General features: G+C 51.0%; 1 long non-coding RNA gene across 1 annotated transcript in view; it reads left to right on the forward strand.

Moving 5' to 3' along the window:
• Positions 1–14,699: 14,699 nt before the first annotated feature.
• Positions 14,700–25,537, forward strand: part of LOC143940583 (uncharacterized) — a 128,480-nt gene continuing 117,642 nt past the window's right edge. The window contains exons 1-2 of the long non-coding RNA XR_013263895.1: positions 14,700–14,995; positions 21,219–21,309. This is a non-coding gene — a long non-coding RNA (uncharacterized LOC143940583). The remainder of the gene's footprint in view (positions 14,996–21,218; positions 21,310–25,537) is intronic.

Genomic DNA, 25,537 nt, shown 5'->3' on the forward strand with positions numbered 1-25,537 from the left:
CTGCACAGTGTACAGAGGTGGAGCTGTCATCCACCTGCTGAGCGGGGATCAACGGAGCGATCCCTACTGAGCAGAGCGGAGTCCGTACACGGACACGTCTATGTGAAAGAGTCCTTAAAAAAGAAAACGAATACAGCCACCACATCTACTGATCGTTAAGCTGCAATAGATGACATCCAATCAGGTGGCTGGCTGAACGTGTCACCATACGTCTGTTTTTAGCGGTTCGGGTGGCAGGCGGGTGTCAGGGGGCACATCTCTGCTGACATCCGTCTCCCCATAGGAGTCAATGGGGGGCCCGCTCAGATCCACCTGAAAAACGCACAGATCAGAGCGCGCCGATCGTGTGGGAGGGGCCAAAACGTTGGTGTGCATCCCGAGTTCCTTTATTTACTCTTCAGGTACATTTCATGTTATATTCCAATGGAGAAGACGATTGAAGTGGGAAATAACGGTGACATATGTAAGGAGATGTCAGGAACACTTAGGGCTGCTTCACTCCGCAAAAACGCCTTCCGCATGTGTTTTGCATGAATGTGTTTAATGCGTTTTTGGTGCGTTCCGGTGTGTGTTTGATGCACTTCCAGATGCTTTTTTCTTTTTTTTTTCAGTTTTTCACTGTACTGGGGTCCGGTGCATTTTTGATGCATTCCAGTGCAGTTTTCTATGCGTTTTATTGCCTTCCAGTGTAGCAAATTTTTTTTCCCTGGAACTGGAAAGCCCCGGGGCACTGCACTGGGGGGACCTATGTCATTGGAAATCATATAACCTACTTTCCAATGCGTTTGGGGGAAAAATGCACTGGACTGAATGTGGTGTGAGTTACGTTTTTTTTATATATATATATATATTTCGGACATTAACCACTTCAGGTCCAGAAGATTTACCCCCCCTCCCCCTTAATGACCGAGCCATTTCTTGCGATATGGCACTGCCTTATTTTAACTAACAATTGCATGGTCATGCGACTCTGTACCCAAATAAAATGTCCCCCCCCCCCACAAATACAGCTTTCTTTTGGTGGTATTTGATCACCTCTGCTTTTTGTTTTTTTGCTCCAGAAACAATATAGATAGAAAAAAAAGACAATTTTGGAACAAATAAATATTTTTTGCTTTGTGCTATAAGGGCCGATTCACACTGGTTCGCTGTGTGAGATCGCATGTGATTTTCACCGCACTGCAGTGCAATTCACATGCAATGTCCGTGGGATACGATTTCAGCCATACAGATAGTCGCATTCGGACCAAACTCGCACAGGAAACTATTTTTGGTCTGCTGGTCTGCACAAGAATTGAATCGCAGGGGTGTTCACACCTATGCGATCCGATTCATGGCCGAACTGACAGTTCGCAGTGCGGTATGCGAGCGTCATTAACATTATATTGACACTCAGAGTGGTTCGCATATGGCAATGTGAAGTGCTGTGCGAGTCGGGTGCGATGCGGGAACTCGCAGGGTTTCTGCATCGCACTGGTGTGAACCCAGCCTTAACCACTTCAGGACCGCCGTATTGCCAATGTACGTCAACACAATGGCACAGGCAGGCACAATCACGTAGATCTACGTGATTGCCTTCCAGCGGGTGGGGGGTCCGATCGGACCCCCTCCCGCTGGATACGGCGGTCCGGTTCGCTCCAGGAGCGTTCCGTGATGAGGGGATGGCCGTTGGTTTTGGGCCACCCCCTCTGGATCGCTCCTGGCCAATGAGAAGCTTCCTCCCACTGTGTATTGTTTACATAGGAAGGAGGAAGTGATGTCATTCTCCTCGGGGCGGTCTTTTTGACCGGACTACGAGGAGAAGACTAATAGTAAGTGTGCACCAACACTACACTGACATGTAGGTACACACAGGCACACAAACCCCCCCCGATCCGCCCCCCCCCCCCCCCCCAGTCACAGTGTCACTGATTGCATTGATCATTTCTTTACTGATCAATGCATTCAGTGTCAGTTGTGACAGTAAAAACTGTCAGGACAGTTAGTGTTAGGTCCAGGGTAGCCCCCTATCACCCCCCAATAAAGATTTAACCCCCTGATTGCCCCTAGAGTTAACCCTTTCACCCCCTTTTGCCAGTGTCACTATCGATCATTTTTCTGATCGCTGCATGTGTCGCTAGGTAGCTAGTTATTTTTTTAGGTTCACCGCCAGGTTTTTATAGCGCTAGGTACCCCGATATACTACCCAATAATGGTTTTAACCCCCTGATTGCCGCTAGTTAACCCTTTCACCCCCCTTTGCCAGTGTAACTAAGCGATCATTTTTCTGATCGCTGCATGTGTCGCTAGGTAGCTAGTTATTTTTTTAGGTTCACCGCCAGGTTTTTATAGCGCTAGGTACCCCGATATACTACCCAATAATGGTTTTAACCCCCTGATTGCTGCTAGTTAACCCTTTCACCCCCTTTCACCAGCGATCACAGTATAAGTGTCACTGGTGACGCTGGTTAGCCAGTTAGTTATTTAGGTTCCCCGTCAGGTTTTTATATAGCGCCAGGGACCCCCATATACTACCTAATAAAAATTTGAACCCCCTGATTGCCCCTAGTTAACCCTTTCACCACTGATCACCGTATAAGTGTTACGGGTGACTCTGGTTAGTTTGTTTTTTATAGCATCAGGGCACCCACCATTTATTACCCAATGAAGGTTTAACCCCCTGATCACCCAGCGGGTGATATCAATTTAGGGTCAGGGTCTGCGTCGCCCCAGGCAGCGCTAGGTTAGTGCCAGTACCGCTAACACCCACACGCAAAGCATACACCTCCCGTAGTGCTATAGAATCTGAACAGATCAATATCTGATCTGATCAGATCTATACTAGCGTCCCCAGCAGTTTAGGGTTCCAAAAAAACGCATTGTTAGCGGGATCAGCCCAGATACCTGCTAGCACCTGCGTTTTGCCCCTCTGCCCAGCCCACCCAAGTGCAGTATCGATCGATCACTGTCACTTACAAAACACTAAACACATAACTGCAGCGATCGCAGAGTCAGGCCTGATCCCTGCCATCGCTAACAGGTTTTTTGGTAGCATTTTATATTTAAATCCGGAAGGCAGTGCTTGGTTTTCGGGGTCCTGTACGTGGCTAGGCTCCCAAAAAGTCCCCCACATGTGGTATCCCCATACTCAGGGGAAGTAGCAGAATTTATTTTGGGGTGTAATTTGACTTCTGCCCATAGCATGTGTGAGCAATATATCATTTAGTGACAACTTTGTGCAAAAAAAAAAAAAGTTTGTAATATTCCCGCAACTTTTGGCAAAATATAAAATATTCCATGGACTCAACATGCCTCTCAGTAAATAGCTTGGGGTGTCTACTTTCCAAAATGGGGTCATTTGGGGGGGTTTTGTGCTATTTTGGCATTTTATGGCCTTCGAAACTGTGATAGGTAGTGAGGAGTTAAATCAAAAATTTGCACCCTTAGAAATCCTGAAGGTGGTGATTGGTTTTCGGGGTGCCGTGCGCGACTAGACTCCCAAAAAGTCCCACATGTGGTATCCCCGTACTCAGGAGAAGCAGCAGAATGTATTGTGGGGTGTCATTTCACATATGCCCATAGCATGTGTGAGCAATATATCATTTAGTGACAACTTTGTGCAAAAAAAAAAAAAGTTTGTAATATTCCTGCAACTTGTGGCAAAATATAAAATATTCCATGGACTCAACATGCCTCTCAGTAAATAGCTTGGGGTGTCTACTTTCCAAAATGGGGTCATTTTGGGGGGTTTTGTGCTATTTTGGCATTTTATGGCCTTCGAAACTGTGATAGGTAGTAAGGAGTTAAATCAAAAATTTGCACCCTTAGGCTGCTTTCACACTGGGGCGAGAGCAGCGTCGGCGGTAAAGCGCCGCTATTTTTAGCGGCGCTTTACCGTCGTTTTAGCGGCGGTGCGCGGGCGCTAGCGGGGTGGTTTTAACCCCCGCTGGCGGCCGAAAAGGGGTTAAACCCGCCCGCAAAGCGCCGCTGCAATCCTTTAGGACAAAAAAATAAATATTCAATGGGCTCAACATACCCATCAGCAATTTCCTTGGGGTGTCTACTTTCCAAAATGGGGTCATTTGGGGGGGATTTGTACTGCCCTGCCATTTTAGCACCTCAAGAAATGAGATCGGCAGTCATAAATTAAATGCTGTGTAAATTCCAGAAAATGTACTCTAGTTTGTAGACGCTATAACTTTTGCGCAAACCAAAAAATATACGCTTATTGACATTTTTTTTACTAAAGACATGTGGCTGAATAAATTTTGCCCTCAATGTATGACTAAAATTTAGTTTATTCGATTTTTCTTATAACAAAAAGAAGAAAATATCTTTTTTCAAAATTTTCGCTCTTTTTCCATTTATATCGCAAAAAAAAAAAAAAAAAAAAAAAATCGCAGAGGCACTCAAATACCATCAAAAGAAAGCTCTATTTGTGGGAAGAGAAGGACGCAAATTTCGTTTGGGTGCAATATTGCATGACCGCGCAATTACCAGTTAAAGCAGCGCAGTGCGAAATTGCAAAAAGACCTCTGGTCCTTAAGGTGTTTATTGGTCCGGAGCTGAAGTGGTTAAACACATCTGATAAAAAATGTAAAAAAAAAAAAAAAAAAAAATCACATGTTATTATCAGTTGAGGCCAATATGAATTCTGCTACATATTTTTGGTACAAAATCCCAATAAGCGAATATTGATTGGTTTGCACAAAAGTTGTGTTTACAGACTATGGGATATATTTATGGAATTTTTTTTATTTCTTTTTTTTTACTAGTAATGGTGGTGATCAGGGACTCATAGCGGGACTGGGAGATTGCAGCTTTAAAACTGGACACCTTACATCACATTTTTGTGAACCAGTGACACCAATACAGTGATCAGTGCTAAAAATATGCACTGTCACTGTACTAATGACACTGGCAGGGAAGGGTTTACCAACTTGGGCGATCAAAGGGTTAAATGTGTGACCAACGTGTGGTACTGTGTGCGCTCTGTGCTGTTTTCTACTTCCTGCTTTGCAGGGAAAAACAAACCGCACATTGCTGCTGTCAGAAGAGATTACATGGGGCTCTCTCTCAGTACATATTGTTAGCACTGATCGCTGTATTAGTGTCACTGGTTCCCACAAAGTGTCAAAAGTGTCACTAATGCCGCGTACACACGAGTGGAATGTCTGACAGAAAAAGTCAGATGGAATCTTTTCATCGGATATTCCCATCGTGTGTGGGCCTCATCTGACTTATTTTTTTTTCGAAAATTCTGACGGACCTAGAAATAGAAAATAGTTTTAAATATTTCCGGCGGAACCAATTCCTATGGGGAAAACCCTCGTCTGTTTGCTGTTCCACAAACGACGCATGCTCTGAAGCAAGTACGAGACGACAGCTATTGGCTACTGGCTATTGAACTTCCCTTTTCTAGTCCCGTCGTACGTGTTGTACGTCACCGCATTCTAGACGGTCGGACTTTGGTGTGATTGTGTGTAGGCAAGACACGCGATTTTCCGTCAGAAAAACCTTCGAAGTTTATTCCGACGGGAAAACCAGTCGTGTGTAAGTGGCATTAGTGTACGATTTGTCCACCGCAATATCGCAGTCCCGCTATGAGTCACTGATTGCTGCCATTACTAGTAAAAAATAAAAATATGTTCCCGTATTTCATTTTAAAAATCTGGTCGCCTTATTTTAGGGTGAAATATGTAACTTGTTTCCAGTGCTGTAGCTGCCCTACAAAGTCCACACCTCATCAGTGCCACCTATCAGTGCCCATCAGTACTGCATATTAGTGTCACTGTCACATGACATAAAAAAAAAGTATCAGCAATCGGTATCAGCAAGAATTTTATAAAAAAAGGATCAGTACTTGTACTCCGTCTTAAAGTGGTATTGGGGCAACCCTATTTAAAAATGGAAGTATAGGTAAAACGTTTTATTTTTGGATAGAGCAAGAGAGGGTTATAACCCCTGCCAGATTTTTTTTATTATTATTATTATTTGTTTTCACCATCTGTGTCCCATTTTGGAGATTTTCCCTCACTTCCTGTCTCATATCCAAACAGGATGTGAGAGGAAGCATACAGTGCCAGACTGTCAGAGCCCATGCCATAAATGGTGGCTCCTATGCGCATGGGCGGGAGTGACGTCATAGCGCCCCTGGCCACTCATGTACCCGGAGGCCATGAACCCGGGAGGCCGGATGAAGATGGAAGTCCTGTCAGCAGTGAAAGTGCGCCATTGCATGGCTTTGTTTTAAGGTAAGTCTCTATTAATGTGCTAGTATACGATACATACTAGCACATTATGACATTGCCTTACGCGGGAAGTTTTTTTTTTGTTTTGTTTTACTGCAGTTTACTACCGCTTTAAGGGAATCCCACTGAAGGGCATTGATAGGTGACACTGGTGGGCACTGAGAAGGGGTACTAATAGGTGGCACTGGTAGGTGACACTGATAGGCAGCACTGCAAGGTGGCACTGATTGGCATCACTAGTGAGCATTGATAGATGGCACTGATTTGTGATTCGTGCCACTGTGGGCACTGGCAGGCGGCACTGGTGGGCACAGATGAGATGGCTGTGCATCTTCCTCTTCGGGACTGATGTCCTTTGCACAGAAGCCAGTGATTGGCTATTTTTTCTCCTCGCGCTCCTCTCATTGACTCGGTGATCACAGTGCGGGGGGGGGGGGGGGGGGGCGTCTATTGATGGCCTCCTGGCAATGTAGGTCCACACTGTAGCCGTCATTCGGCTATAATGCAGATCTGAAGGGGTTAATATTATAAAGCACTTTAATTCTGTATTTTGCTTGGGGATCTATTCAGGTTAAATATCTGGGGCAGGCACTAAAGCCATATTATTTCTAGATTTTGTATATTCTTTATTACATCAGGAGATTCATTTTTGATTTTTTTTTCAATGAAAACAAATGGACTTCCAGATGTATTTCTAGCCCCCCCCCCCCCTGCTTTTTTTATTCGTTTTTTTTAAAGGACTAACGTTTATAGTGCAACTCTTGGTTCAAACACCCCCCCCCCCCCCATTACCCCAGTAGTATTTTCAACTTTTATTAATCTTTATTTTCTTGCTCTCTTCATTTTTTCCCCCCACTGCTTGTGTGTGAAAAATGATTTTTTTTTCCCATTTATTTACAGTATATATCTCAATTTGCTGATATTGACTCCATTATAATATATTTGTTTAAAAAAATAAAAAAAAAACATTAAAACACAATTATGGTTTTGTTAATGTGTCTTTTTTTTATTTATTTTCTATTCAGTCCAGCAGACATTGTGTGTGGTATTTGCAAGGCTGTTTAAATGGTCTTTTTCATGCATCCTCTGCAGCATTAAAAGGGTATACTGCAGGCCACATATTAACGAGGTGCATTGGCTCCATCAGATTCAGGGTGAAAGTGTGTTCCGCTAACTCCAAGCCAGGGTGTGGTATGAGCGGGGAAAAGTGTACCAGAGGTATGTGGCCTGAGCAGACTAAGGTGTGTGCGAAGAGATCCAGTCAGGCGGGGCAAAAGGAGAAGCTGCCCCGGGCCCAGTTATTTTTGTGGGGACCAAAGCAGCTGCCCCTTGAGCCCAGGGTTGCTCATAGCTACAGGGGCCCATGCTGCCTCCCTATCATATCAGTGTAGCTGAGCGCTCTCCCCTCACACCGCTGCACAGGCATTACAGGTCTCGGGTCTGCTGTGCTATCACAGGGAAAAGGCGCAGCTGCAGGTTGTCTGTGCGCTCGCAACCTCCTGCCCCCCCCCTCCTGTCAGCACCAGCCCTGTCTAATCACTGCTCGCTCCCTCTTCCCCCTCTCTCCAGCTAAGAAGAATGAGCTGCCAATCAGAAGAGACTTGAGGGGCATGAATGGGACATGTAGTCTCAAGGAATGGCCTATTCACCAAAGTCCATGGGGCCTGAACTCAACCCTGCTTTTTGTAAAGGGAGCAAGATTTGTCCAGGCAAAAATTCACCAGGATGGTGCAGTGTTATGGGAGAGTTGGTGAGCGGTACAGCAGTACAGTTCCCCCTGTGAGAGACTGAGCTGCTGAAAAACCACCAAGCGAATACTATGTGGGGGAGACTGGAAGAGTGAGAAGATGTGTTGCTGAGCCACTGCCAGGATATAGACCTTGCTGCAGTGCCTACTGGAGATGTCACAGGCAACCAAGCAGTGAGCTTTAATGATGTGCTGTTGTCTCTAGCAACCATTAAGTGGTAATGATGCACAGTAACCAATAGCAGGGGGTCGTCCAACTACGGCCCTCCAGTTGGTCAGAAACTACAATTCTCATCATGCCTAGTCATGTCTGTGAATGTCAGAGTTTTACAATGCCTCATGGGATGCGTAGCTCCAACAGCTGGAGGGCCGTAGTTTGAGGATCCCTGACCTATAGCAACCAATCAGTGAGCCGTAATGTGCAGTAACTTTTAGCAACAAAGCAGCCGTAATGTGTGCTGTTTCCTCTAGCAACCAGTTATTGAGTGGTAATGATGTGCTGTATTCTCTGGCAACCAATCTCAATTGCTGCCTGATCTGCTGTAGTAAGCTGATTTTGAGTCTAGCTGCTCTCCTAGCAGTTGGAGAGCATAATTGCATGGCACCAGCGGCGGTGTGTTCATAAAGGGCACAGGAGCGCCGCCAACCCTCCCCCCCCCCCTTCTCCTGGCACCGCTTTAATCCCCACCGTCGGCTCTAATAGGCACCCAAAAACTCAGCTTTATGTTAGCAAAACAAAGGGATTCATTTTGCTAACATTGAACCCCCTATCAGCCAATCAGGTGCGCAGGGTTTGTGTTACCTGTCACCTGATTTGTTGAAATGACAGGCTCTGTGATTGGACATGTGATAGGTGTCCAATCATAGCAGAGGAGGAGCAGGCTGGAGAAGACATCAGGGTCAGGGAAGAAATGGGGGACACCGGACATCACCGTCACCCGATGCCCACCCGAGACAAGGCAAGTGCTGGGGAGATGGGCGGCACAGTGGCAGCTTTTTCAGGCTTGTCGGTGATTACACACCAAGGATCGAAGAACCTCAATGGATATAGGCGTGGAAACAGTTTATTTAAAACATTTTGCTTGTCTTGCAAAACACTCTCAAACCAAGGTTTTACTGTATATGTAAAGTGCTGTGTAAATTGATGGCGCTATAACAGTATCTCATGGACAGAGGACAGAGTGGGGGGTTGTAGTCAGTGGGGGGGGTTGTAGTCAGTGACGCCTCCTTCGCTGGCCCCGGCTACCTGGAGACGTGCTCAAAATGAGCGGACTTTTCTCCGGGCGGGAAAAGTCCGTTCATTTCAAAAGTACGGCGGACTGGCACACGCACGGCCGGATTGTCCGCTGAAATGCGAGACCGACGGAAAGATTGGACTGCAAAACTACTTTCTAAGCCCGCCGTACTTTTGGGTAAAAAAAAAAGTCCGCCTGAGGCTACACACGGGAGGATTGTTTGATCGTGTGTACGCGGCATAAGAGTACCTGAACTTCCTTTCCAACCCTCTGATCCCATGTTAAGAGACTGTTCATTGTCTACGGTTTTTGCAAATAAAATCCATTTAAGTGGATCTGTCGTCAGTCTCTCAAGTTACTGGGCCATCTACCACGGGACACCCCGTGGCCCAATCTAACCAGCAGCTCCTTCGGGGGTTAGTGCTACATTTGTATACATCTCTTTGGGATGTGGTGCCCTTGATCCCCTGACATCTGGCAGGTTTAATACATCTTATTTTGGTGGCATTTCATGACAACTTTGTTTTTTTTAAATATATAAAAGTCCCGACCCCAACCTGATAGAACACCTTGGGGATGAATTAGAGCAGAGACTGCGAGCCAGGACTTCTCGTCCACATCAGTGCCTGACCTTACCAATGTTCTTCTGCAAGAATGGTCAAACATTCCCATAGACACACTCCAAAACCTTGTGGACAACCTCCCCAGAAGAGTTGAAGCTGTTATAGCTGCAAAGGGTGGGCCAACTCAATATTGAGCCCTACGGAATAAGACTGGGATGCCATTAAATTTCATGTAAAGGCAGGTGTCCCAATACTTTTGATAATATAGTGTTTGTATACACAGACGTTTAGAAATAAATGTAAACAAACATATTAAAACATGAAATCATGGATGGTGTCAATAGGGCAGTGACCAGTGTCAGTAAAACAGGGGAATATGTGCCGCACGTGGTGATTAGGATGTGCCCAGGCTCACCCTGTGGGCATACCATTGGGAATGCCACAACCCTGGTATCCTCTTCAACAGCGGGCGGTCCGCTTTCAGATAAAAGTGGTCTCTGCAATGGATTTGTCGCAAGATCACTTTTATCGTCGGCGGGAGAAGGCCCCCCCCCCCCCGCCCGCCGTGCTGCGTCATCTCCACCGCTTACCAGAGCCGTCTGTAGTGGCAGAGACGATCCTGTCCTCTTCCCTGTGAGGCTGGATGCCACGTGAGGGAAAGATGCCCCCCACTCTGCTCCATATAGGGTGCCCACGTGTCCCGGATTGCCCGGGATTATCCCGTAATTTACATTTTTGTCCCCGGTCACGTGCACCTTCATTCCGGGACAATACAGTGTCCCGGAATGAAACTGACACTGGGAACCAGGGCCGATCCTAGGCGGGTGCAGTTCACCCGGGCGCCACAGAGGTGGGGGGCGGTCAAGCGCCAGAGTGCTCCCCTCCCTCCTCCTCCTTTCCTTGTCGTGAGGGGGGATTTGTGCTGGGAGGGAGGGTTGGGGGATTTGTGCTGGGAGTGGGGGGGGATTTGTGCTGGGAGAATGGATTGGGGGGGTTATTGCTAGAAGGGGGGATTGGGGAGGATTTGTGTTAGGAGGGGGTTGGGGGGATTTGTCCTGGGAGAATGGATTGGGGGGGTTATTGCTAGAAGGAGGGATTGGGAGGATTTTTGCAAGGAGGAGGGACTGGGTGGATTAGTGATTTGGGGGATTTGTTCTAGGAGGAGGGATTGGGGGGTAGATTTCTGCTAGGAGGGGGGATAGGGGTGGGATGTGAGTTGGTGGGGGGGGCATATAACTGTGTAGTGGATACTCCCACTTTGAATTAGATATAATGATGAAAAGTGACCCGCTGCCGCAGGCACCCGATATCTTATGGGTATGTAATGTGATTGGTATATATATGGAATGGAGGGGCTGCTGTAGTGATTGGCAAATGAATTGATGCATCAAAGCTGACATGACATCGGTGTACAAGGATGTAATTAATGGCGATTCCAATAATGTGACAATAATGAGCAAATAAATATCCAACACGTGAGAATTCATATAATACAATCCAGAGCACTTTAGGTGCTGATAACAGTAATAAATATATGAAAAGAAGGTGGAGATGAATGTATAAAATACGGAGGATTCATCTGTCAATGTGCAGCGATTGCTATGAAGACAGCAGAATATTAATAGTGATTTATAAACAGACGACTCCGAAGTAAAGGGGGAGATGAGAAATTTGAGGCGACTTTCACACTGAAAAATAGCGGCAATTTACCGCCGATACCCCCATCCCCCCCCCCCAGTGTGAAAGTGCCCTAAATTGTTCTCTCTTGTAATCCTTTAATGTAATGGGGTGTCCCTTTCCAGTGTTGTAGGGGGGATTGAGGGGGATTTGCGCTGGGAGGAGGGGGGCCCCTGTCATGAAGGAAGTCAGGGGGCCCCTGTCAGGAAGTCGGGGGGGCCCCTGTCATGGAAGAAGTCGGAGCCCCAATCAGGTAGGAAGTGGGGGGCCCCTGTCATGGAGTAAGTCAGGGGGCCCCTGTCAGGAAGTCAGGGGGGGCCCCCCCGTCAGGTCGGAAGCCGGGGGGGCCCCCCCGTCAGGTCGGAAGCCGGGGGGGCCCCCCCGTCAGGTCGGAAGTTGGGGGGGCCCAAGTCACGGAGGAAGTCGGGGGGCCCCTGTCACGGAGGAAGTCGGGGGGCCCCTGTCACGGAGGAAGTCGGGGGGCCCCTGTCACGGAGGAAGTCGGGGGGCCCCTGTCACGGAGGAAGTTTTCTGGCCCCTGACATTCAGGGTGTCAGGGGCTCCTGTCATGGAGGAAATCGGGGGCCCCTGTCATGGAGGAAATCGGGGGGGCCCCTGTCACGGAGGAAGTCGGGGGGGCCACTGTCACGGAGGGTGTCGGGGGGGCCACTGTCACGGAGGGTGTCGGGGGGGCCACTGTCACGGAGGGTGTCGGGGGGGCCACTGTCACGGAGGGTGTCGGGGGGCCCCTAATCATGGAGGAAGTTTTCTGGCCCCTGACATTCAGGAGGTCAGGGGCTCCTGTCATGGAGGAAATCGGGGGCCCCTGTCATAGAGGAAATCAGGGGGGCCCCTGTCATAGAGGAAATCAGGGGGGCCCCTGTCATAGAGGAAATCAGGGGGGCCCCTGTCATAGAGGAAATCAGGGGGGCCCCTGTCATAGAGGAAATCAGGGGGGCCCCTGTCATAGAGGAAATCAGGGGGGCCCCTGTCATAGAGGAAATCAGGGGGGCCCCTGTCATAGAGGAAATCAGGGGGGCCCCTGTCAGAGGAAATCAGGGGGGCCCCTGTCAGAGGAAATCAGGGGGGCCCCTGTCATAGAGGAAATCAGGGGGGCCCCTGTCATAGAGGAAATCAGGGGGGCCCCTGTCCAAGAGGGTGTCGGGGGGCCCCTGTCCAAGAGGGTGTCGGGGGGCCCCTGTCCAAGAGGGTGTCGGGGGGGCCCCTGTCCAAGAGGGTGTCGGGGGGGCCCCTGTCACGGAGGGTGTCGGGGGGGCCCCTGTCACGGAGGGTGTCGGGGGGGCCCCTGTCACGGAGGGTGTCGGGGGTGTCGGGGGGGGCCCCTGTCACGGAGGGTGTCGGGGGGGGCCCCTGTCACGGAGGGTGTCGGGGGGGGCCCCTGTCACGGAGGGTGTCGGGGGGGCCCCTGTCACGGAGGGTGTGGGGGGCCCCTGTCACGGAGGGTGTCGGGGGGGGCCTCTGTCACGGAGGGTGTCGGGGGGGGCCTCTGTCACGGAGGGTGTCGGGGGGGGGCCTCTGTCACGGAGGGTGTCGGGGGGGGGCCTCTGTCACGGAGGGTGTCGGGGGGGGGGCCTCTGTCACGGAGGGTGTCGGGGGGGGGGCCTCTGTCACGGAGGGTGTCGGGGGGGGGGCCTCTGTCACGGAGGGTGTCGGGGGGGGGGGCCTCTGTCACGGAGGGTGTCGGGGGGGGGGGCCTCTGTCACGGAGGGTGTCGGGGGGGGGGCCTCTGTCACGGAGGGTGTCGGGGGGGGGGCCTCTGTCACGGAGGGTGTCGGGGGGGGGGGCCTCTGTCACGGAGGGTGTCGGGGGGGGGCCTCTGTCACGGAGGGTGTCGGGGGGGGGCCTCTGTCACGGAGGGTGTCGGGGGGGGCCCCTGTCACGGAGGGTGTCGGGGGGGCCCCTGTCACGGAGGGTGTCGGGGGGGCCCCTGTCACGGAGGGTGTCGGGGGTGTCGGGGGGGGCCCCTGTCACGGAGGGTGTCGGGGGTGTCGGGGGGGGCCCCTGTCACGGAGGGTGTCGGGGGGGGGCCTCTGTCACGGAGGGTGTGGGGGGCCCCTGTCACGGAGGGTGTCGGGGGGGGGCCTCTGTCACGGAGGGTGTCGGGGGGGGGGGGCCTCTGTCACGGAGGGTGTCGGGGGGGGGGGGGCCTCTGTCACGGAGGGTGTCGGGGGGGGGGGGCCTCTGTCACGGAGGGTGTCGGGGGGGGGGGGCCTCTGTCACGGAGGGTGTCGGGGGGGGGGGCCTCTGTCACGGAGGGTGTCGGGGGGGGGGGCCTCTGTCACGGAGGGTGTCGGGGGGGGGGGCCTCTGTCACGGAGGGTGTCGGGGGGGGGCCTCTGTCACGGAGGGTGTCGGGGGGGGGCCTCTGTCACGGAGGGTGTCGGGGGGGGCCTCTGTCACGGAGGGTGTCGGGGGGGGGGCCTCTGTCACGGAGGGTGTCGGGGGGGGGGGCCTCTGTCACGGAGGGTGTCGGGGGGGGGGGCCTCTGTCACGGAGGGTGTCGGGGGGGGGGGGGCCTCTGTCACGGAGGGTGTCGGGGGGGGGGGGCCTCTGTCACGGAGGGCGTCGGGGGGGGGGGCCTCTGTCACAGAGGGTGTCGGGGGGGGGCCTCTGTCACGGAGGGTGTCGGGGGGGGGGCCTCTGTCACGGAGGGTGTCGGGGGGGGGCCTCTGTCACGGAGGGTGTCGGGGGGGGCCTCTGTCACGGAGGGTGTCGGGGGGGGGCCTCTGTCACGGAGGGTGTCGGGGGGGGCCTCTGTCACGGAGGGTGTCGGGGGGGGCCTCTGTCACGGAGGGTGTCGGGGGGGCCTCTGTCACGGAGGGTGTCGGGGGGCCTCTGTCAAGGAGGGTGTCGGGGGGGGCCTCTGTCACGGAGGGTGTCGGGGGGGGCCCCTGTCACGGAGGGTGTGGGGGGCCCCTGTCACGGAGGGTGTGGGGGCCCCTGTCACGGAGGGTGTCGGGGGCTCCTGTCACGGAGGGTGTCGGGGGCCACTGCCCGGGATTTCTCTTCCCTCAGACCAGAAAGGAGGAGAGAAAACACCGAGACGGATCATTGACAGCCAGCGGGGGTCACACACAACATTTCGGGGCAGTTCGGGAGAGACAGACCCCTCCCCCATCCCCGCCTCCCCGCTAAGGTGAGATCAGAGCTAATGACACTTACTATGTCTCCAAAAAAGCTGGGGGGTGTAGTTTGCGGTTATTCCACTGGAAGGCGCTGTGTCTGATCAGTCAAAAGAGCGGTGAGAAGATACGCCCCTCTCCGTGACGCAGCCGACAATCCAATGGTCAAAATGGCGCCGCTAAGCTGTTTTATACTCGCGATGACGTCACCCGCCGCCCCCTCCGCCAATCAGGAAGCGCGAGTCCCCCCCACCACTTCCCCCCGCACAGAGCACAAGCTGGCTGTCTCACACTCACAGCCCCGATGTACAGACAGGAGAGGAGTCGGGTTACTCCTCCCTCCAGCCTCTATCCCCTTGTCACATGACTGGAGGAGGAAGAGGACGTTTCACATTCACACGGTGACTGCAGATACAAAAGAGGGGGGTGGGGGAAGACAACTTACCTCACACCTACCCTTTCTACTCCTCCAGCAACTCTCCTCTATTCTTTGGACACCCCCCAGACACCACCTCTCTTCCTCACCTCCCCCCACACCCCCTCTTTTCCTCACCCCCCTCCCAGACACCCCCTCTCTTCCTCACCCCCCTCCCAGACACCCCCTCTCTTCCTCACCTCCCTCCCAGACACCCCCTCTATTCCTCACCCCCCAGACACCCCCTCTCTTCCTCACCTCCCTCCCAGACACCCCCTCTCTTCCTCACCTCCCTCCCAGACACACCCTCTATTCCTCACCCCCCAGACACCCCCTCTCTTCCTCACCTCCCTCCCCCCAGACACTCCCTCTCTTCCTCACCCCCCTCCCAGACACCCCCTCTCTTCCTCACCCCCCTCCCAGACACCCCCTCTCTTCCTCACCCCCCTCCCAGACACCCCCTCTCTTCCTCACCCCCCTCCCAGACACCCCCTCTCTTCCTCACCTCCCCCCACACCCCCTCTTTTCCTCACCCCCCTCCCAGACACCCCCTCTCTTCCTCACCCCCCTCCCAGACACCCCCTCTCTTCCTCACCTCCCTCCCAGACACCCCCTCTATTCCTCACCCCCCAGACACCCCCTCTCTTCCTCACCTCCCTCCAAGACACCCCCTCTCTTCCTCACCTCCCTCCCAGACACCCCCTCTATTCCTCACCCCCCAGACACCCCCTCTCTTCCTCACCTCCCTCCCCCCAGACACTCCCTCTCTTCCTCACCCCCCTCCCAGACACCCCCTCTCTTCCTCACCTCCCTCCCAGACACCCCCTCTATTCCTCACCCCCCAGACACCCCCTCTCTTCCTCACCTCCCTCCCCCCAGACACTCCCTCTCTTCCTCACCCCCCTCCCAGACACCCCCTCTCTTCCTCACCCCCCTCCCAGACACCCCCTCTCTTCCTCACCTCCCCCCCACACCCCCTCTCTTCCTCACCCCCCTCCCAGACACCCCCTCTCTTCCTCACCCCCCTCCCAGACACCCCCTCTATTCCTCACCTCCCCCCAGACACCCTCTCTTCCTCACCTCCCCCCCAGACACCCCCTCTCTTCCTCACCTCCCCCCCAGACACCCCCTCTCTTCCTCACCTCCCCCCCAGACACCCCCTCTCTTCCTCACCACCCCCCCAGACACCCCCTCTCTTCCTCACCTCCCCAGACACCCCCTCTCTACCCCACCCTCCCCTTGACCCTCATTGACATTTTTGAGTATCTTGTTTCTGTTGTTGAGGGACCCCACCCTATTGGATGGGGCGGTTTTTGATTTGCGATAAGCGGTAATCCTGGACTATTGACCCCGGTGTTTTTATCAATTATTTAGTCAGGTCCCCCCAAAAAAATACCTGAGACGTGACAATTGCTGTCACAGGGATGTTTACATTTCTTGTGACAGCAATTAAAGTGATTAAAAAAATAAGAAAAACATTTTTTTTTTAAAATACCCCATCCCTCCGCGCCCGCACCCGCCAATGTAAACCGTGTTCAAACCACAAACGTGAGGTATTGCCGCGATCGTTCGAGCAAGAGCAATAATTCTAGCACAATACCTTCTCTGTGACTAAACGGGTAACCACAAAAATATTTTTAAAGCGTCACCTATGGAGATTTTTAAGTACTGTAGTTTGTCGCCATTCCATGAGTGTGCGCAATTTCAAAGCATGACATGTTGGGTATCTATTTACTCGGTGTAACATCATCTTTTTTTCATATAATGCAAAAAATTGGGCTAACTTTACTGCTTAGGTTTTTTTTTTTAATTCATTGAAGTGTATTTATTTTCAAACAATTGCATTTGAAAGACCACTGCGCAAATAGTGTGACATAAAATATTTAAACAACCGCCATTTTATTCTCTATGGTCTCTGCTAAACTTTATAATGTTTTTGGGGGTTCCAAGTAATTCAGACAAAAAAAAAAAATTCAGACTTTACCAAGTGTCAGAAATAGCCTGGTCTTGAAGTGGTTAAATCCATGTAGTGTTGTTTGAATACATAAGTGCTTTTGCAGCCTGAGCAGTGGTGCTGCTTTGTCCCTCTGCATGATGGGTCATCACACAGCTTACCCTGCAGACTCTCTACTTCTCCCTGCCAGAGCTGCTGGGCTAGAGAAGAGGAGAAAAAGGACTCTGCGGGTTCTGGATGACGGTCCCACCTAACACTCAGACAGCAGGAGGGCAAGGATTGGCTGCAGAATATCCTGGGAAGGGAAAGCCCACCCAGGGAGCCACGTAGGGCTGCTGGAAACTATAAGGATTTGTGGGTGATGTAGTCCCCATCTGGAGACGTTAAACTGAGCAACTTGGTGGTACTACAAGTCCCAAAAGAAAGTTGTGCCAGATGGAGGAGAAAGGAGAAGTCTGGGCTTGAGGGCGTGACCCCGATCACTGTAACGAGCCAATGACTTGGCTCTTTAACCACTTGCCGACCGCCGCACGACGATGTACGTCGACAGAATGGCACGGGCATGCATAAGGGCTTACATGTACGTCCTTGCCTGCCCGCGGGTCGGGGGCCCGATCGGGCCCCCGCCCGGTGCCTGCGGCGGTCGGTATTCGTTCGGGAGCGATCCCGGACGAGGGGATGGCCATTCATTCATGGCCACCCCCTCGCGATCGCTCCCGACGAATGAAAATGTCCGGTGACATCACTTCCTCTCCTGTAATGTAAACACAGGAGAGGAAGTGATGTATTCTCTCCTCCGTGTCGGTATTTTTCGTTCCGGCACCGAGGAGAGAGCATCGGTGAGTTGCACAAGCACTACACTACACAGTAGAACATGCCAGGCACACTCACACCCCCCCTTTACCACCCGATCACCCCCCAATTACCCCTGCCCCCCCAGTCACAGTGACACCAATTGCTTTTTTTTTTTTTTTTGCATTGGTGTCATTTGTGACTGTAATAACTGTTAGGGCAGTTAGGGTTAGCCCCCTTTAGTTCTAATGTGCCCCCCTAACCCCCCCAATAAAGGTTTAACCCCGTGATCACCCCCCGTCGCCAGTGTCACTAAGGCTGGGTTCACATTGCAGCGGTTTATGAGAACGAATGTGATTCGCACCGCACTGCAGTGCAAATCACATCCGATCTCTGTGCGATTCGAGTTCAGCCATACAGATAGTATGGCTGAATTTGTGTCGCACCCGCCGCAAATTCGCACGGGACCCTTTTTTTGGCCCGCAGCAGAATCGGATCGCATGGGTGTTCACACCATGCGATCTGAGTTTGCAGATCGCACTGCGATATGCGAACTGATCTGGGGGTGTCATTAACATTTCACTGACACTCCCAGCAGTTCGCATAGGGCAGTGTGAACTGCCGCCGGGAGGCATGCGATGCCGGAACCCGCCACGGATTCGTGGCGTTCCCGCATCGCTCCAGTGTGAACCCAGCCTAATAAGCGATCATTTTTCTGATCGCTGTATTAGTGTCACAGGTGACGCTAGTTAGGCAGGTAGGTATTTAGGTTCGCCGCAGCTTTTTATAGCGCCAGGGACCCCCATATACTACCGCATAAAGCCCCCTGATTTCCCCCTAGTTAACCCTTTCACCAGTGATCACCATATAACTGTTACAGGTGACGCTGGTTGGTTAGTTATTTTTTTATAGTTTCAGGGCACCCGCCATTTATTACCTAATAAAGGTTTAACCCCCTGATCACCCGGCGGGTGTCATTTGTGACTGTAATAACTGTTAGGGCAGTTAGGGTTAGCCCCCTTTAGTTCTAAGGTACCCCCCTAACCCCCCCAATAAAGGTTTAACCCCGTGATCACCCCCCGTCGCCAGTGTCACTAAGGCTGGGTTCACATTGCAGCGGTTTATGAGAACGGATGTGATTCGCACCGCACTGCAGTGCAAATCACATCCGATCTCTGTGCGATTCGAGTTCAGCCATACAGATAGTATGGCTGAATTCGTGTCGCACCCGCCGCACCCGCCGCAAACTCGCACGGGACCCTTTTTTTGGTCAGCAGCAGAATCGGATCGCATGGGTGTTCACACCATGCGATCCGAGTTTGCAGATCGCACTGCGATATGCGAACTGATCTGGGGGTGTCATTAACATTTCACTGACACTCCCAGCAGTTCGCATAGGGCAGTGTGAACTGCCGCCGGGAGGCATGTGATGCGGGAACCCGCCGCGCATTCGTGGCGTTCCCGCATCGCTCCAGTGTGAACCCAGCCTAATAAGCGATCGTTTTTCTGATCGCTGTATTAGTGTCACAGGTGACGCTAGTTAGGCAGGTAGGTATTTAGGTTCGCCGCAGCTTTTTATAGCGCCAGGGACCCCCATATACTACCGCATAAAGCCCCCTGATTGCCCCCTAGTTAACCCTTTCACCAGTGATCACCATATAACTGTTACAGGTGACGCTGGTTGGTTAGTTATTTTTTTTATAGTTTCAGGGCACCCGCCATTTATTACCTAGTCTCACTAGTGTACCCCTAAATTTAGGGGTGTCTACTTTCCAAAATGGGGTCATTTGGGGGGGTTTGTGCCATCTTGGCATTTTATGGCTTTCAAAACTGTAACGCCCTTAGAAATCCTGAAGGCAGTGCTTGGTTTTCGGGGCCCCGTACGCGGCTAGGCTCCCAAAAAGTCCCACATATGTGGTATCCCCGTACTCAGGAGAAGCAGCAGAATTTATTTTGGGGTATAATTTCACATATGCCCATGGCATGCGTGAGCAATATATCATTTAGTGACAACTTTGTGAAAAAAAAAAAAAAAGTTTGTAATTTTCCCGCAACTTGTGGCAAAATATAAAATATTCCATGGACTCAACATGCCTCTCAGCAAATAGCTTGGGGTGTCTACTTTCTAAAATGGGGTCATTTGTGGGGGTTTTGTGCCATCTTGGCATTTTATGGCCTTCAAAACTGTAATAGGTAGTGAGGAGTGAAGTCAAATATTTACGCCCTTAGAAAACCTGAAGGCGGTTCTTGGTTTTCGGGGCCCCGTACGCGGCTAGGCTCCCAAAAAGTCCCACATATGTGGTATCCCCGTACTCAGGAGAAGCAGCAGAATTTATTTTGGGGTGTCATTTCACATATGCCCATAGCATGTGTGAGCAATATATCATTTAGTGACAACTTTGTGTAAAAAAAAAAAAATATTTTTTGTCATTATTCAATCGCTTGAGGCAAAAAAATAAAATATTCAATGGGCTCAACATGCCACTTATCAATTTCCTTAGGGTGTCTACTTTCCAAAATGGGGTCATTTGGGGGGGTTTTGTACTGCCCTGCCATTTTAGCACCTCAAGCAATGAGATAGGCAGTCGTAAACTAAAAGCTGCGTAAATTCCAGAAAACGTACCTTAGTTTGTAGATGTGACAACTTTTGCGCAAACCAATAAATATACAATTATTGACTTTTTTTTTACCAAAGACATGTGGCTGAATACATTTTGGCCTAAATGTATGACTAAAATTGAGTTTATTGGATTTTTCTAATAACAAAAAGTAGAAAATATCATTTTTTTTCAAAATTTGCGGTCTTTTTACGTTTATATCGCAAAAAATAAAAATCGCAGAGGCAATCAAATACCATCAAAAGAAAGCTCTATTTGTGGGAAGAAAAGGACACAAATTTTGTTTGGGTACAACATTGCATGACCGCGCAATTACCAGTTAAAGCAGCGCAGTGCCAAATTGTAAAAAGACCTCTGGTCATTTACCAGCAAAATGGTCCGGTCTGAAAGTGGTTAAACATGTGATCAGCTGTGTCTAATCACAACCAATCACATGTAAATATGGAAGTTCCGTTCATCGGTTCCCCTCACCTCACATTGACAGTGTGTGAGGAGTGGAGAGCCAATCGGGCATTTCCTCGCAGAAGAGACCTGTACAGATAATCGGGACACTGATTATGAATGCTGCATATCGGTGCCACCTCAGTGCCCATAAGTGTCGCCTCCTGAGCACATCATTCTTTTTCTGTCTGTATGTACAATGCACAGTGCCACTTCTCTTGTCCCCTGTGCTGGGTATAATTCTCAGTATCTGTTCTTATTCGGCATGTAAGGAATCAGCACAGTACCACTTCTCTTGTCCTGTATGCTTGGTGTAATTCTCTATAATGCTCTAATTCTTTCTGGACTCTACAAACATTGGTGTGGCACTAACTGCTTTTCTTATGTTTTTGGGTTTCTTCCAGGACCCTCATGGAAGTGGGATTGCTGTGCCATATGAGACCACCTCTGAAGCTAATTGGCATGATTATCTGAATGGGTCACCTGCACTATTTGGTATTAAAAACAGAAGATCTACTACATCTTACACAAGTACATAGATTGTCAGCTGTCTGGTATCGGGAAATGGTGGGTCACTTTATAGGGTTGTGAGGTGCCCCTTATGATAGGAATGGATGGGGAATCGTACATTGCAGGTTATTGGGTACAGGTGCGGATGTAAGATGGAGTCACAGTTTGGAGGGTGATCCTTAACACCCCTTTCACACCAGGGCGTTTTGCAGGCGCTGTAGCGTTAGAAATAGCGCCTGCAATCCGCCCTAAAGAAGCTGCACCATTGTCTGTAGTGTGAAAGCCCCGAGGGCTTTCACACTACAGTGGTGCGCTGGCAGGACGTCAGAAAAAAGTCCTGCCAGCAGCTTCTTTGGAGCGGTGAAGGAGCGGTGTGTTTACCGCTCCTCCACCGCTGCTCCCCATTGAAATCAATGGGGCAGCGCTGTAATACCGCCGGAAAAACGCAGCTATTGCGGCGTATTACCGGCGGTTTTAACCCTTTCGCGGCCGCTAGTGGGGGTAAAAGCGCCCCACCAGCGGCCAAAATGCGCCGCAAATCCGGCGGTAAAACGCCGCTAAAAATACCGGCGTTTTACCGCCGACGCAATGGGCGGTGTGGTGTGAAAGGGGTCTAAGAAAGGTAAGGGGGGTGAACATCACAGATTAGGAGGTGCTCATTCCTAGCTACGTAAAAAAAGTGAAGGCAGGCCTTCACCATTCTTGATAGGCATCAGTAATGTAAAAATGTTTACTAAATTGTATTACTGTCTTTTGTAACACTAAAAAAAATTATTGAAACTGTCCATATTTTTCGTTTTGTTATGTTACCTGAGTATAGATCTAGGTTTGTCCCAAACATGTTTGAAGCCATTTACTGTTGACTGCCTCACTACCTCTGCTGGTAGTTTATTCCAAACATCAACTACCCGTTCAGTAAAATGTTAGTTTCTACCCGTCTCTAGACTCGTTCTATCTTATCGATGGCTTACAGTCGGCATGTTTATGGATGGTGAGGAGGAGGAGCAGGAGTCACAGGCTGCCCAGAATTTAGGATGGAGATGGGGCCTCAGATTGCCAGATGGTCCACAGTGACCTCCTGAGTGCCTTGTGAAGTCTCCTGAGGGTTGGGTGGGGGCATTTCACTATTTGATTATGACAATGAAGCCTCTTGTACTCACAATAAACCAAACTGATCATCTCTGCTAAAGACCAAATTATTCAGTTGAACTTTCTACCAAAGATTAACTCTACCGCCAGAGATTGCAACCCTACTGTCTCCCCTATCTGCAGCAGATATCAGACTGAGATAGGCACTCTTTATCACATGGCGTGGAGTTGTCCCAAATTGGGCAACGGCAGGGGTCACCTTGAGCTACAGCAAGCAGGTCCAAGCAACAGAATCCATTGATCTTCTGCTTACCTTTAAAGTTCCTCTATGGCTCCTCTTCTATTTAGCAGAGACTATCTTCAAACATGCTGCCTGTAAAGGGTGGGTTACAGGTGGTGCAAGCTGAGTGGCTCACCCATGGGTGGCCTCAACAGTGTCACTCAGCTTGCATTAGTCTGCATCTTTCCTTTACAGCTTCCATAGACAGGGGGGAATGGGGGTTTTACCTGGACTAGCACATTGCACCCCTGGATGAGAACTCGCTCATTGCCAATGCTTACTAGCCCACAACATTGCAGTAAGTAAATGTATCACTGTTATGCAGGCACAATCACTGACCTTTCCATACAGGGACGCTGGAGAAATCAGCAACGACAGGGGAGTTCTCCACTCTTCTGTCACCATTCACCATAGGGAGCTATGCAATGAAAGCCTTTGTAAAGCTCTCAGCAAGGGCTTGTTCATGATAGCGGCTGTGAGGTGGTAATGCCACGCAGTTGAGTAGCATTTTTATCGCTTCCCCAACCTCACCCCCTTTGGGCCAGGGTTGTACACATGCTTTGCAGCTGTGGTAGGAATTATATGCTTTGTCGCTTTTGGTGGGCGTAGCACCCGCCAAACGTGACCCATTCAACCGGTCACAGGGTTCAAAGGGTTAAAGCAGGCAGTGAGAAGGTGATACGATGCTACAACATCTCCTCACCGCCTGTCAAATGCTCTCTGAACAGCGATCCGAATGCAGACTGCTTTGCAAGGTTTGTGTGAATGAGCCCTAAAGGTTCTCTTTTGTCACATTTTAGGATTTTTTATTTCAGAACATCACATCATAAAAATGGGGTAAAGTTGGGCTCTGTTGTGTGCACCCTTACCAGTGCTGTATGACGCCTTGAACCCAGTGGCCACGATACTGTTGTCGCTGACTAGGGATGAGCTTCGTGTTCGAGTCGAACGTACGTTCGACTCGAACATTGGCTGTTCGGGCGTTCGGCGAATTCCGAACGTTTGGGCCGTTCGCGTCAAAATTCGAGTGGCGCGCGCGGACCACAATGCACTGCGGTGGCGCAGTGCATTGCTGGCTCATGATTGGCCAAGCATGCACTGTGACCCTGCATGCTTGGCCAATTGTAGCGCCAGCAGCGAGGAGAGCCATGATTGGCCACAGGCATCCTGCCTGTGGCCAATCATAGCTCAGGCTGTGTAGTGCACGCCCCACACTATATAAGGCCGACTTTGAGGCGGCCTCGTGTAGTGTGTTAGCATCTGAAGCAGTGGGTGTTCTGTGTACCTTCAACACAGTACACACCGATCGTTTTTGGCTGATTTCCTATCTTGCTGCTGTGTAGTGGTTGTTGTCTGTGCCCTGACCGCAGTATACACCACTATATTCACCTCACCTATATAGCTAGTGATCTAGCTTTAACCACTTAACAACTGCCCATTGCCGATTAACGGCTTCAGGGCGGTTGTTTAACTCTGAGAGGCCGTTAATTAACGGCCTCCCAGAATTCTGCTCTCACGCGCCCCCTGGGGCGCGCACTCAAGAGCATCCGTGACCGCCGGGTCCACAGGACCCGGCGCATCACGGATCACGGTAAACGGGCGCTTGTCGCAGCCGTTTACCACGTGATCGCTCCGTCAAATGACGGAGTGATCACTTGTAAACAAACCGGCGTCATGTTATGACGCCCGTTCCTCCCTCCCCTCTCTGTACCGATCGGTACAGCGGAGGGGAAAGAGATCGGTGTCAGCAGCGATGTGGGCTGCATCTGCAGTGCCCACATAGCTGCTCACCGAATTTAACCCCTCAATTCCCTGCCAATACTCTGCAATACCAGTGCATACTCTGCAGTACCCTGCCATTACTCTGCAGTACCCCGCCATTACTCTGCAGTACCCCCCAATACTCTGCAGTACCCCCCAATACTCTGCAGTACCCGTCATTACTCTGCAGTACCCCGCCATTACACTGCAGTGCAGTACCCTGCCATTACTCAGCAGTACCCTGCCATTACTCTGCAGTACCCCCCATTACTCTGCAGTACCCTGCCATTACTCTGCAGTACCCCCATTACTCTGCAGTACCCCCCAATAATCTGCAGTACCCCCCAATACTCTGCAGTACCCGCCATTACTCTGCAGTACCCCGCCATTACTCTGCAGTGCAGTACCCTGCCATTACTCTGCAGTACCCTGCCATTACTCTGCAGTACCCCCCATTACTCTGCAGTACCCTGCCATTACTCTGCAGTACCCCCATTACTCTGCAGTACCCCCCAATACTCTGCAGTACCCCCCAATACTCTGCAGTACCCGCCATTACTCTGCAGTACCCCGCCATTACTCTGCAGTGCAGTACCCTGCCATTACTCTGCAGTACCCTGCCATTACTCTGCAGTACCCCCCATTACTCTGCAGTAACCCCCATTACTCTGCAGTACCCTGCCATTACTCTGGAGTACCCCCCAATACTCTGCAGTACCCTGCTATTACTCTGTAGTACCCCGCCAATACCCCGCCAATACTCTGCAATACCCTGCCATAAATTGCCATACCCAGCCATACTCGGAGATACCCAGCCATACTCGGTGATACCCTGAAATACCCAGCCATAGACGCCCCCCACCCCTCACCGCCCTCCGGTGCTTCTACCAACTCGCCAGTACGATCAAAGCCAGAATCTTTTTTTTATTTTTTATTTCAGGCTTCCCAGCCTAGAGGTGAGATGTGGGGTCATATTGACCCCCAGATTTCACTGTAAAGAGGACCTGTCACCCCATATTCCTATTACAAGGGATGTTTACATTCCTTGTAATAGGAATAAAAGTGATCAAAAATATATTTTTG

The sequence above is a fragment of the Lithobates pipiens genome, unplaced genomic scaffold, assembly GCF_037356315.1.
Source record: "Lithobates pipiens isolate NorthernLeopardFrog02 unplaced genomic scaffold, aLitPip1_a1.2 Scaffold_10, whole genome shotgun sequence".
Classification (NCBI taxonomy): domain Eukaryota; kingdom Metazoa; phylum Chordata; class Amphibia; order Anura; family Ranidae; genus Lithobates; species Lithobates pipiens.